General features: G+C 31.6%; 1 protein-coding gene and 1 long non-coding RNA gene across 2 annotated transcripts in view; one reads left to right on the top strand and one right to left on the bottom strand.

Moving 5' to 3' along the window:
• LOC128191851 (protein lava lamp-like) overlaps positions 1–898 on the bottom strand; it is an 81,472-nt gene extending 80,574 nt beyond the window's left edge. Inside the window, exon 1 of the mRNA XM_052864182.1 lies at positions 757–898. The gene's annotated coding sequence lies outside the window, so the exon portion shown is untranslated. The remainder of the gene's footprint in view (positions 1–756) is intronic.
• A 1,513-nt stretch (positions 899–2,411) lies between these two features.
• Positions 2,412–4,345, top strand: LOC128174152 (uncharacterized). Its single transcript, XR_008242579.1, has 4 exons — positions 2,412–2,455; positions 3,272–3,334; positions 3,759–3,797; positions 4,109–4,345. It is a non-coding gene; the product is annotated as an uncharacterized LOC128174152 (long non-coding RNA).
• The last annotated feature ends 9,464 nt before the right edge of the window (positions 4,346–13,809 follow it).

Below are 13,809 nucleotides of genomic sequence, written 5' to 3' on the forward strand. Positions count from 1 at the left end.
TGTTAGATAATGAGTAAGGTATCATAGAACATTGCTATGTATTTTATTTCTCACAAAAAAAATATTTCGATTTTTTACGATTTTTTTTCCTTACATAGAATTATATAGCGAAAACAATTACCGGTGTGATACCTGAAGCAATGAGGCGTGGGTTATGTAACAAATGATCGGGTTTGGGGTTCAGATAATTTTTATATCATACGGGTGTTATCTTTGATGCTAATGGTAATGTGCGAGGATAGTCCGGATGACACTACTATATATAAGAGCACACTCGAGAGAAGAGCTGACTCTGTGTTCGGCTGTTGAAGGAGTAGGTACGTTAATACGACTGCACAGTGTTCGTATTGGGTTAATCTTTAAATAGAGCGTTAATATTTACTCGTATTTTATTAACTGAGTGTACCTGGCTGCAGCTTGTGTCAGCTGCAGAGATACAGCCCTGTACATGTGATATAGGCATATAGCCTTATCAGGACAGATCTCGCAGGTCTCGAGGCTGAGACCTGTGCCTCGGATAGAGCCCCGGGTTATAACCCACAGATCATCAAGCCCCATCCCTTATAAATAACTTGTAAATTATTTGTTTTGCATGCTTAAGGATAGGTCATCCTTACAACTATATCTGTATATATTGACTCGTAGTTTTTGTGATCGTTTTATGCCGGTATTCATATATGATTGTTAAATAAACACATTCCCCAGACTGGTCTCAATCACCGAACCCAAAACACGTTACAATATACATACACTTACCATCATTCATTTTCAACATTTGTGATTTACGAGACATGCCTCGTTTTAAAAATTTCATCAAGGAGATCAAGGAGTTCAGACCTGATTAAAGCTCACATGAATTCATATATACACACATTATTCCCCTTTTATATCTGACTACTTGCTCATTACACGCCGGGAGGACCTGGGACGTACTAAAGACCTGAAATACTAATGACCTGAAAGACCTGAAATTTTATATAAATGATACTTTTCTAAGATTTTTATCAAATAAAATTACTTGTGGGGGTTTAAATCATATTTCCAGGTATAATTTTGTTTAAAAAATATCATAAAGACCAGTTATTCATGCAGAAATATGAAAGACCCGAGAATTTGAATTGACCTGAAAATTTCAAATGACCTGAAATTGTATATAATTGATACATTTCTATGTTCTGTATCAATATTAATGTCTATTTGTAAATTTTTATCAAATTTCCAGGTAGGCCTATATAAGTGTTAAAATATATCATACTGATCAATTATTTATGCAGGAGTACGAAAGACCTTAAAATTTGAATTGACCTGAAAATTTGAGCTGACCTGAAATTATATATAATTGATACATTTCTAAGTTCTGTGTCAGTTTTAATGTCTATTTGTGAGTTTTTAATCATATTTCCAGGTATATAAATTAAGTGTTAAAATATATCATACTGATCAATTATTTACGCAGGAATACAAAAGACCTGAAAATCTGGGCTGACCTGAAATTATATATAATTGACACATTTCTATATGTTCTGTATCAGTTTTAATGTTTATTTGTGAGTTTTTATTATATTTCCAGGTATATAAGTGTTAAAATATATTATTTACACAGGAATATGAAAAACCTGAATATTTGAATTGACCTGAAAATTTGGGCTGACCTGAAATTTTGTGATGGTGTAGTTGTGTAGGTCATCTAACAGCCCATGTTTCGGTTTGATATATTTTAACACATATATACCTGGAAATATGATAAAAACTCAACAATAGACATTAAAATTGACACAGAACATAGAAATGCATCAATCATTTAAAATTTCAGGTCATTTGAAATTTTCAGGTCAATTCAAATTTTCAGGTCTTTCACATTTCTGCTTGAATAACTGATCATTATGATATTTTTTTAAACAAAATTATACCTGGAAATATGATTTAAACCCCCACAAAGTGATTTCATTTGACCAAAATCTTATAAAAGTATCATTTATATCAATTATATAAAATTTCAGGTCATTTAAATTTTCAGGTCAATTCAAATTTTCAGGTCTTTCATATTTCTGCTTGAATAACTGATCATTATGATATTTTTTTAAACAAAATTATACCTGGAAATATGATTTAAACCCCCACAAAATAATTTCATTTGACTAAAATCTTATAAAAGTATCATTTATATAAAATTTCAGGTCTTTCAGGTCTTTCAGGTCATTAGTATTTCAGGTCTTTAGTATGTTCCTTACACGCCTCCGAAAGCAATCTTCATGCTTCACTGCGCATGCGTGAGTTGAGCAATGGTGATATGAAATTTTTACATTCTGCCTTTATTTTTGAATCTTACTATCTGCAACCTTAGGACTAGGCTAATGCGCATGCCCATAAACTGGTTCATTCGCATATCTCTTCTACTTTCAACATGGCGGCAGCTATGAAGTTGCAAAGATTTGTAGTGATGATTTTCTTGATGGTTAGTTATTTATCTCAATTGTTTATTGATTTAATTGAACAAAAACATTAAAACAAGCTTTACACTATCTTTTAATGATGATAAATTGTAGGTATATCAGTTAAACAATGTAGTTTCAATGAAATAAGTTTTACGAAGCGACCGTGGGTCTCGAGAAACATATAAATGGTATAGGCCTAGTCATATATGTGAATCAGTGCAGGCAAACTTTAGAACATAGATATTTGTATGCAAACATATACAATTACTTATGTATTACGTCATATATACGTATTTAAATGCAGAGAGTATATGCATCCAAGAAATCAATTAAGGTAATTAAACACTATAAGTATATTATGTACAGTTCATTTACATATAGTTTAATTGTACTACAGGCCTCTAAATTTCTATCAATAAGCTGCTTAATGTAGGAGAAGAGAAGTATTTATACCCTTAGTATCTGTATTTATATATAGATAGGGTATATATGATTATCTTTCTCTTCTACATTTATCTGCTTATTTATAGAAATTAAGAGGCCTGTGATTGTACAGAGTATTTGTCTCTAGGAAGTTAATTACAATCAAAAGTGGCTTTCACTTCATAGTTTTATTATTCATTTATCATAATCATTTCACATTACTGGGAATCTCCTATCAATATGTCATTGTATAACATGGTATACATCAAACAGTTAATATATCTCTGAAGGGTTGCTGTCTCAAGTTCACAGTTGTACGGTCTTGTAACCTGCCAAATAAAATGGGACCAGTGTGTGTTTGTGCCTCGTCACTTATTGTTGTCTTTAAATATTTAAAAAATACTGTTTAATAGGTAGTATTCCAGATAGTTACAGTGGACGGAATGATGGAAGGCAGTGGAGGCTTCTTTTTGCCAGTATGTATTAGAATTATTCAATACTAAATCTGTATATTCTTATTCCTTGTCATAACAAGTATAAAGTGTTCAAGTGGCCTCATATCTGCCAGTTTTATACTTAAATCTAGTCAGTAGTGTTCTAATACAAAATTAAAAGCTTCGTTTTCTGACAATAAACTGTCTGGTTAAAATAATATTATCATTAATAACATAATTAATTAACCTGATAGGATGACAGTTTACTGTCAAACATACCAGTAATTATAAGTTATAAATAATAATTTTAAACGTTTACATTGATAGTATTAACTTGACTTGTATCTTATCAAGTTTTTATCCAAGAGAATTTATTTACATTGGTTTTATTTCCTAAGGCTTAAAGTATGTGTGTCTCTCTTATTTTGTATCTATAACTCTACTACTTGGACTACTTTTATTACAGAATACTGGAATGGGGTCATTGCAGGAAATTCTACCAGAGGTTTGTTACATGCACCCCTATCCCATCAGCTAAAATTTAAAGTCATATAAACATAATCTGTGTAAATCTTTCTCCTGATTGAGTTTTAAATGTGTATTGTCTTGATTTCTATGCTGCATGTTAATATTGTATTGATATATTTTTATTTAGATTTTCCCTCCTTTACTAGTTCTTTCAAAACACTAGTTTACAAACAGATAAGATTTTTAAAAAAATTATTTTAAAAAATACAAATGAGTCATTGTGTAGCATAAACTACATTTATCCAGTATTCTTATTATTCTTATTATTCTTCCATATTTACTTAATAGACAGATAGGCCTGCTGAAGATTTCCCTATGAATAGATCAACACAGGTGAGTATTACAGTTTTGCATGTTCATGATTTTATATCAGGATTATTGAAACAATGAAACTTGATGGAATAATTTGCTATTTTGCAAAAATGGCGTAGACATTAATGCAAAAATAACTTATTTCATTAAACAATTGTGATATCATCCTGATATATTTCAAAAACCATAGTCCAAATAAATCGTACATTGATATATATATATGTACAGTGTACTTGTGACAAGGTTCTGTGGGCTTTCTGATCACTTTTTGTTCAGCGTTTGTTGCTCTTTTAAATTAAAAAATTACCTGAGTCCCTCAGGCTATGTATTGTTACCAATGTTTTAATGCTCCTACAAACAAATTTTAGTGGAGTATATTGGAATCAACCTGTCTGTCTGTCTGTAGTCAATTTTTTTGTCATATAAAACTTGAAAACTTCTCCATAGAATCATAGACTTTAACCTCACCTGAGCTGTAAGCTCAACTGAGCTATTCTGATCGCTTTAGTTCTAGTATTTGTCCATCTGTCTGTCCTAACTCCTGACTTTGTTCACTTAAAACACATTGGCCTATTGTTTTATCCCAAATTACAATTTTTTTGTTGCTAATTTGACTTATAATACTTCTTATACATCATGATATAGTGATTTTCTGCTGTTTTAAGGAAGCTCATTGTCAACAAATTAATATTGATATAAGTTGCAGAACTTGCTTATCAATCATTGTAAAGTAAATAAAGTTTAGTTCTTAAAAAAACCCAAAACAAAGAATTTTTTTCATCATAAAAATTATATTTTTCTTTCAACCTTTATATTGAAATGATATAAAATGAAATTTTTAGATGGTATCCATGCATTTTACAAAGCTATTGCAAATTTGCCTATTTATGATATGGATATAATGGATTAAAGAAACAAGTTGAGTTTTAAAAATAGTAATAATGGCTAGAACTCTATACCAACAGGTTTATAAGTGGGAGTGCTCTGTGGATCTACTTCGCCATGCATGTAGTTGTGTGACTGATGGTTATATTAGCAGTAGAATACTAATTAAAATTGTCTGTATAAAAGTCAGATTTATGGTACAAATTAATTTAGACTTATCAAACATTGCTGAGGATTGAAAATTGTTAAGTATCAATTAAAGAAAAAATCCATAAATTTTGACTATTTCATTAAGGTATTTTCCTATAGTTAGCTAACTTAGATGAAGTTGGGAGGAACTTATGCTATGCCCCTGGTGTCGGTGTCCGGACCTGATTAAACTTGTTGTTGTAGGTCTTGTATCTAAGTTATTACTTATCATATATCCACCAAGCTTGCATGGATGATGCATCTGGACCTACTTATGGACTTGAATGCTAAATCTGGGCCATGAATTTCAGAGGCTGGAGGAGGTTAAGGTTTTTGAAGCAGGTTAAAGCATTTGGAGCAGGTGCCCTCTGATGATTATATCTTAGTTAATACTGGTCGTAACTTCACCAAACTTGCATGGATGGTGCATCTTAAGACACTGATGTGCCTGACAGGCTTGAATGCTGAATCTGAGCCATAGGTTTCATATGATGGAGGAGGTTATGGTATTTAGAGCTGGTTAATCTTTTTGAAGCAGGTGCCCTCTGATGATTGTATCTGACTTATTACTCGTCCTAACTTCACCAAACTTGCATGGATGGTGTGTCTGATGATGCACCTGACAGGTTTGGATGCAGAATAAGAGCCATAGGTTTCGGATGCTGGATGAGGTTTAGTTTTTTTGAACAGGTCACATGTTTTTTAGATAATACCTTGCATAAGTAATTGAACTAGAATATAAATGAATCACAAAGGCAGCTTCAGATGCAGAGCCTGATCTCCATTCTCAAGGATGCTAAAAAAATCTCCTTCCTCACCCAAACCTGCTTGATAGATGTGTTTGTTCTTAAATGATATAACATGATACCTATGATATAGTATTTTATGATATGATACACATATATTTTTATGATACAATATTATATCGTATATTATATTGTAAAAGGTTATATGATATGATAATTGTGATGTATAGTATTGTAAATTATGTTACAATATTGTTTTATAAGATATTGTATTGCATATTTTTTATCACATGATATTGTTTCATATGATATTGCAATTTATCACATGTTTATCCCAATATACGGTGGATATCACTCATGGGATAAATTTTTGATATTCCACTGTGTGTTCTTACGCCACGTGACGTCATAGTTAATCATTACGTAGGTTTAGACGGTTGATTGGCGTAGAATGAAAAAGTAAATAATTAATTCAGTTGAGGGGTGTTGAGATATAAATTTGAAACATTTAATGTTGTTTCATTTATTTGCCATGAATTCATAAAAAAATGTTAAAAAATGAATGTCTGTTTGTTAAACTTCAAGGAACTTTTATTCCATGCGTAACGTTGTTGACGTGTAGTAAATAATGTGTTGTGCGGCTCACAATCACAATTTTTACAGAAATAGTTGGGATAAACAAAATACTTGGTAAAACATGTGATAAAAAGAATCTCTCATGATTTGCGATGGTATATGATTTTTATCCAACGAGTTGTGTGTTTTCTATCCCCTTGCCAAGGCTCGGGGATAGAAAACACACAACTCGTTGGATAAAAATCATATACCATCGCAAATCATGAGAGATCCTATATATATAATAATGTGTCATATGATATATTGTTTTCCCTTGGACTGAAATGTCACACTTTCATTGGTTTAAACTTAGCACGTGATTGGCTCATATATCTTTATATTTGTTCTGTGAGAAATAATATTAGGCAATATGGCCGTCACTGGCCGACGTTTCGTTTACTCATTTCGACATTTCATAGTATTTAATACATAAACGGCATGCCGTAAGTTCTTAAAGTATTTGGAGTAGTTGCCCTTTGAAATTCTTTAAAATTAGAGTAGTTGCCCTTAGAATATTGACGTCACATTGTTTTGTCTGGAGCAGAACAAAATGGCAGCGCCGAAATTTGCTCAAATCTCTGCAGAGAAAGGGAGTTTCCGGCTCCGCCTCCGGCTCGTGCACTATGTATCAAACCCTGACTACTATTTAGGCATAGTACATGCACAACACAACACTATTATATAAATATATGTAATATATATGTATATATGTAACAATATTTTGATTTATTATGTGATATAATATTATGTCACATAATACAATATTTTATCATAATTTAATTCTGATTGTAACGCCTCATTTGATTAACTTAACAAATTCATATATATATCGTATAACATAACTTGCCTACATCACAATACGATGTGCATGCGAAACGTATTAATCTGCTTGACGTTACGTTTAAATTTTGTACAGATTATCATATTTAAACTAATTAATGGGCTTTATTATTTGATTTAAATAGAAGAAAATTAAATTATAACCCTTAGGAATAATTTTAATTTCTACCTATGTTATACGAGTTATTTATACAAGTATAACATAACTTGGAACAATTTAGGCTTTTTAAATCATAAACTGCTCCAAGTTTTGTTATATCGTATAACATAGGTAGAAATTAAATTCATTTTTTAAGTAATCATGTGCTATGATATTGTATTATGTGATCAAATACAATAATGTATAACATGATACAATGTCATATCATATGTTACAATGTCATGTTACATCATTATTTATTACAGTATTATATGGTAATATATATTAGTATCATAGCATGCAATATCATATATTATTGTATTGATAATCATTAATATCTTACAATACTGTATGAAATGAACATATGATTATCATACAATTTTTTTTAACATATGATATACGATATTTTGTTAAAACAGTAACCATGAATAACCAAGATCATTAAGAATGATTTCATATAATATGATAAAGGTGGTCTCATAAAGGTAATGCCTCATCTCAGTGACGGGTTGTGATTTGTGATTACCTATGTTTATATATTATTTGCTTCTTTATGGTGATGGTCCCTAATATTGTTCTACTAATCTCTAAATTCTTTAATGGTAGTGTATGGAAAGTCATAGACATGGGTTCAATTCCCATCACCACCATAAATTATTTTGATGTTGTTTTACTCTGGTGATGGTTTTTGTGTATAATTTATTCAATTTTGTCTACTGAAATTTCATTGAATTAACAAATTAAAAATTTTTGAGGCATGATTTTGCCAGTGTATAATGGTACATATATTTTATTATAGATTTCGGATCCTGACTCTCTAATTAGTAGTATTAATAATAATGAGGTTATTTTGCAAGTGGTAGATAATTCTGAGCGAGAGAGAACCCGACAGGACGAATATCTAGCTTCCTATGGACTATATAGACAACCTATCATAGGTGACGGAAATTGTCTTTTTCGGTCTGTTAGTCTGGCACTCTTTGGAAATCAAAATCACCACCAAGAGCTTAGAAATATTGCAATAAACTAGAGCAGAGCTCGTGGCAAAGCCACGAGTAGGTCTTCCGTTGTTGCTGCGAGTTGAAAATATATGTGATGTGGTGTTAAAAGTTTATAATTACTAAACTTTCAGTTCTGTTTTTGTTATAAAAACGTGTTGTGATTGAAAGCCTGTATATAAAACGTGTATTGAAAAAGAAAATAAGAAAATGTGTTAGTTTATGTAATCGTAACAAACATTATTTAAAAAGTGAAATATTTAATGGCGAGTTAAATTTTCAGAGCGTAGCAAGCAGTGTTGTATTTAACAGTATGTACTCATGGGTTATGTCAGGAATTGTGGGTTTTTTTTTTAAACCGAACCCGTTTACAAAACACGTAACCTTTTCTCTACGATAACTTCTTTATTTAAATATTTCTAAATTTTTTAAAACAATGTACAATTTACAATTGTTGCGTGCTGACAAAATTTACAGACCCTGAAACGTACTACTACACCAAAAAAGCGTGCGACTTACGTGCAAGAAACGTTTCGTGTTAACCGTTTCGTGTGAATCGTGAAGCGTTTCGTGTAAACGGTTAGCGTTTCGGACAAAGCGTGCAGAGTTTCGGACAAAGCGTGTAAATCATTTCGAGCAAAGCGTGCGAGAACCATGTGAAACGTTCATCAGATTTCATTCGGAACTCTCTGACAATTTGTTTCAAAATGGCGCCCGTGTTTTACATTACATGTACTTTAAACTGTTTCTAATTGGCAAAACTCTTTTGTAGGTATTTTCATGGAAAAAAATCTAGAGGAAATGATATACTTATCTTTTTACAAAATTGAATTTATTTTTAACAAACAAAAGAAAGGTATATGTATTAAAAGACGACTAGTTAAAGAGTACATGTATATATAACGTTTTTATACGATGTTTCAGTACTGGTCCAGTCGTTTTACCGGTAACGAATATTTGCCAGTATCGAATAATTTTTAGAAAAATTACTAGTGGAAGACGAAGTTGAGGTTTTAAAAAATCCTAGCTAGGTAATTATAAAACAGAAATAAATATTCTATCAGTGCGTGAAGTTGTTTGCCATTTGCACGATTATTTACCGAATTGTTTACAAATTAAAAATGTGACCCAGATATGAGCTGCCGGAAGTTCAAAGCAGAAAAAACGAAAGTGTGTAAACAATTAAGCCTAACTATGAAAATAAGTTTGTTATTGATTATTTAGTGGATGATTAGTCAATATAATTCTTTTTAAAAGATAATGCATCATATCAAATAATAATGGAGCTTTGAATGAAATTACGACTTCAAATAGAACCACGTGTAGTTTTCCTAGTTTCGGTTCATTGCGACAGAAGTATTATTTGGATGCATATATTGATTGACATACGCGAAAAACAAAGGAAAATGGCAACTACTTATCATCAATTACTATTATAAAGTGTTTTATGAAAATTCAATATTATAAAGTAACGCAAATGAAAACTGTTCAAGTCCAGTTTTAATTTGACGGGAAAACGGTATGATAAAAATAACGATCATATAATTTGTTTAAATGACATATTCCCACAATTGTTTTTCCTTCTTCATTTATAAGTCCATTAACATGTATCTCTAGTATACCGTATTTTTGAAATTAATTCGCCTCAAAATATTCGGTCAGAAGTGATAAAGGGCGCTTAATTCGATACTGGGAAACGAATTCTCAAAACTAGGAAAATGGAGGGGGTGTTGAAATTACTTCCTTTATATTTTCGGAAGTTTGATACTACAGTTTAGAAGGACAAAGAAACGCGATTAAAACATAAAATAAAAACATTTGGTATTCCGATAATAATAGTTGCATGCACGACGAAACCGCATATTGATTCGTGACCGGTAAAATGACTGTGCAATATTGAAATTCGCTATACATAAAAAAAATATTAAATACAATTAGCAAAACATGATTTCTGTTGGAACAAGCCTTAATCAACTTTAACTTACACGAGCATGTTTTGATAAGCATGTATTTTTTTTTTTATTATTTATTTACATCGATAACTCTTACTAAGACCATTCGGCTTTGTACAAGCGGCATAACCTCGGACATCGGGCGAGACCTGCACCTGGCTGAACCTGTCAATCAAACTCTGTGTATTTGTTTTCATTGGATGGTCAAGCGTCTCTTTTTTTGTCAATAGCCAATGGAAAAATTAATGACTTCAATGTAATCGGAATTAGTATTTGATGAAGCAGACAATTTAAATGATAGAAAATTTATTAATTATTTGAACAAAATTAAATGTAAACATAGAAAGAAAACATACTGATCATTTCTATGAATTGCAGGAAGTAAGTTCTTTGGAATCCCGATTATAGATATTTTTACAAGTAATTATTTTAATTATTTAAACCACTGTTAACGGAAAACAAGAGGTCTTAAAAGTAATTAACGCACAGGGATTTGCCTACAATGTACACAGTCATGCAATTAATTATTATGGGAATCTTTACGTATGGTACTTAATTCAAATAGATCATGATAATCTATACACTGTACGCCGTTATACATGTACATGTAAGGAGCGCCGGTAATATATACGAAGATTGGGTCAAAAAATTAAATCATTTTTATTTCTTGTTCTTTTCAATACGATGTTAAATTACTTTGAAAAAAAAAATCCGAAATAGTAATTACAACTTTCTTTTTTGTTTATTCATTTGAATATTTTCTGAGGTGCATGGATATGTACAGAACATATTTATTTACGCGAATGATACGACATAGGAAAAAAATTAACGGATGTTTGTAATAACATTGTTTTCTAACGAATGTGACTAATTTAATTTTAAATATTTTTCAACATTATCAATGTAAATAATATCAGATTTATTTACTGTTTGTATTTTTACATCGTATTCTCTGAAACCAATAAAAATACTAATGTTAGAAGAAAAATCAAACCCCGCCGAATACTGAAAACCCGATTTCAGTTTGTAATCATGCGGATTTTATTTTTGGTATTGACTATTGAATTACGGTAACTTTTTTTCTGGACGATTTTTTTTATTCATTATTTTATGTAGTAAAAGCACCATTCCAATTGTTACTCAATTGACATAACAATTGATGACCCGGAGCTATATATGTTCTGAGATGTGTGCGCTGAAGCGACACAAGATTCTCGGTCGCACGTGGCGGTTGAATTAACACAGACTGACCGAATAAACAAACAGGTGGGAAAGTGAAACAAAATGTTACACATAAGAAGAAGCCACCAAAAATGATTTTCGACAGATCTTGATATCGTTTCGCCAATCAAAAAAAAAAAAAATACAGCGCGAGCTCCTGTCAGCGGGGCGGGAGGAGGGGGGGGGGGGGGCAGCAATGAGTTCGCTTCCACAATGAAACGAACATGTAGAAAAACTACAGAAGTGATTAATATGTGACCGATAGAATCTAATCTAAAGTGTTTAAAACTCATGTGAATATTCTTTTAAATAATCATCGGATGCCTCAACTCAGGACATTCTTTTATCGTGCTAGCACCTACCGCAAACATGTAACATGGAACTTTGATTATAATTTGATTTGATTTTTAAACTACCTTGTACGCTATCGTATACATCAATGCTTAATCAACTGTACAAGTAAAATAAATTTATCTTTTCACCTTAAACCAATATAATAGTTGAAAACATAATAAAATATAGTTGTGTCCGTGCAAAATATGAAACATGAACGCGTGATAAGGTACATGTAGAAGATCACGAACCGACCGCGGATCACTTGTCTACTCGCGCCGGATCTCCTCAGCCATGTGCGATGGATGATCATCATTTAAATGTTTAATATTTAGGGGTTGTTGTTGTTGTTGATTTAAAGCATCATTTGTACAGTTTATAAAATATTTTACATAAACAAACCAACCATTAATTTATGTCTGACAGTGTTTCCGATTTTGAGTAATATCGTTCATTAATATTCATTTACACTCAAATTTAATAAAATAAATACAAAATGGACAAACTTTGATAACATGAAATTAAAACAGTTCTTGTATTTACGGCTATATTAACTCAAACCCGTTCATATGCATGGAAGTGTGCGTCTCGGTGTGCGAATCTTGTGTATTAAATAACCGCTATGTAGTGCAGCCGTGGCTGAGATCCTCGGCCGTGGGCGAACGATAGATTACGTAAAGGTACAACGCACAAACCCGCACAGCTCAGAACCCAGGAAGCTTTGAAAAGATTGCAGTATAATGACCTTACTCTATCAAATAGAAGTTATTTATTTTAAACTTAAAAACCCACAATTGATCTATGTTTATTATTGCTTTAGATTGAAAATGACATTCTTTTATTAATTAACTGAACGATTTCTTAATTGACACCCAATCGTTTACTCCATAAAAAAATATGTGTAATCAAAACGAAAACAATTCTTGAGTTTGCGGATAAATAAAATCATATATGAGAGACGCAACTCTCGTGTATTAGATAACCGCTGGCCGCTAGGTAGTCCAGCCGCGACCATGGTGACCGATTTTCTCGGCCGCGGACGAAGGAGAGCTTACGTAATGGTACACACACACACAGCTCTGATTCAAGGTAGATTTTAAATGCATGGAGTTAATATCTAAAATGTAATGCATAGATTTTTTTTCATTCCATATTTTGTGGTTTACTAGAAAAGTAAAACAATGATTTGTTTCCCAAATCCAGTTTTTAAGGATTGTGCATTGTAGGAACTTAACAACAATGACTTAAACTCCTAAAATAAAACACGTATTCTAAAAAAAAAAAATTCTTATGAATTAATGCCGTTTGTATAAACCAGCAGACTTTCTGCGGTAACTTTATGCCAGTTGTACGCGCAAAGACTTTCGTTAACTTGTCAAATGAAAACAGGTACATGTTAACATGTAAAGCATTTTACACTCATACTACACAAATCTCATACAAAATAACATTGTAACGACCTTTATGAGATCCCAACAAACAACTTTTCCAGCGACAGCCATATCAAAATCCTAACCGTTTTTTAGTTATTAAGCAAAATTTTTTAGGGGCAATTGGCCCTTAATTTAAGGGGCCAGCCCCTTTTTATTGGTGTCAAATGAAAGCCCTTGATATTTTGCATAACTTTTAGTCTAGATGTCTTAACAAAATGTTTTTCGTTTAAAAGATATAAAGGAAAACATGTCTAAATTTTTGCACTTTTTTTAATCCTGTTTTTTGACCCCCTACCTTTTCTTAAATAAAAAACGTAATCTAAAAA

The sequence above is a fragment of the Crassostrea angulata genome, chromosome 1 (genome assembly GCF_025612915.1).
Source record: "Crassostrea angulata isolate pt1a10 chromosome 1, ASM2561291v2, whole genome shotgun sequence".
In the NCBI taxonomy this organism is placed as follows: Eukaryota; Metazoa; Mollusca; class Bivalvia; order Ostreida; family Ostreidae; genus Magallana; species Magallana angulata.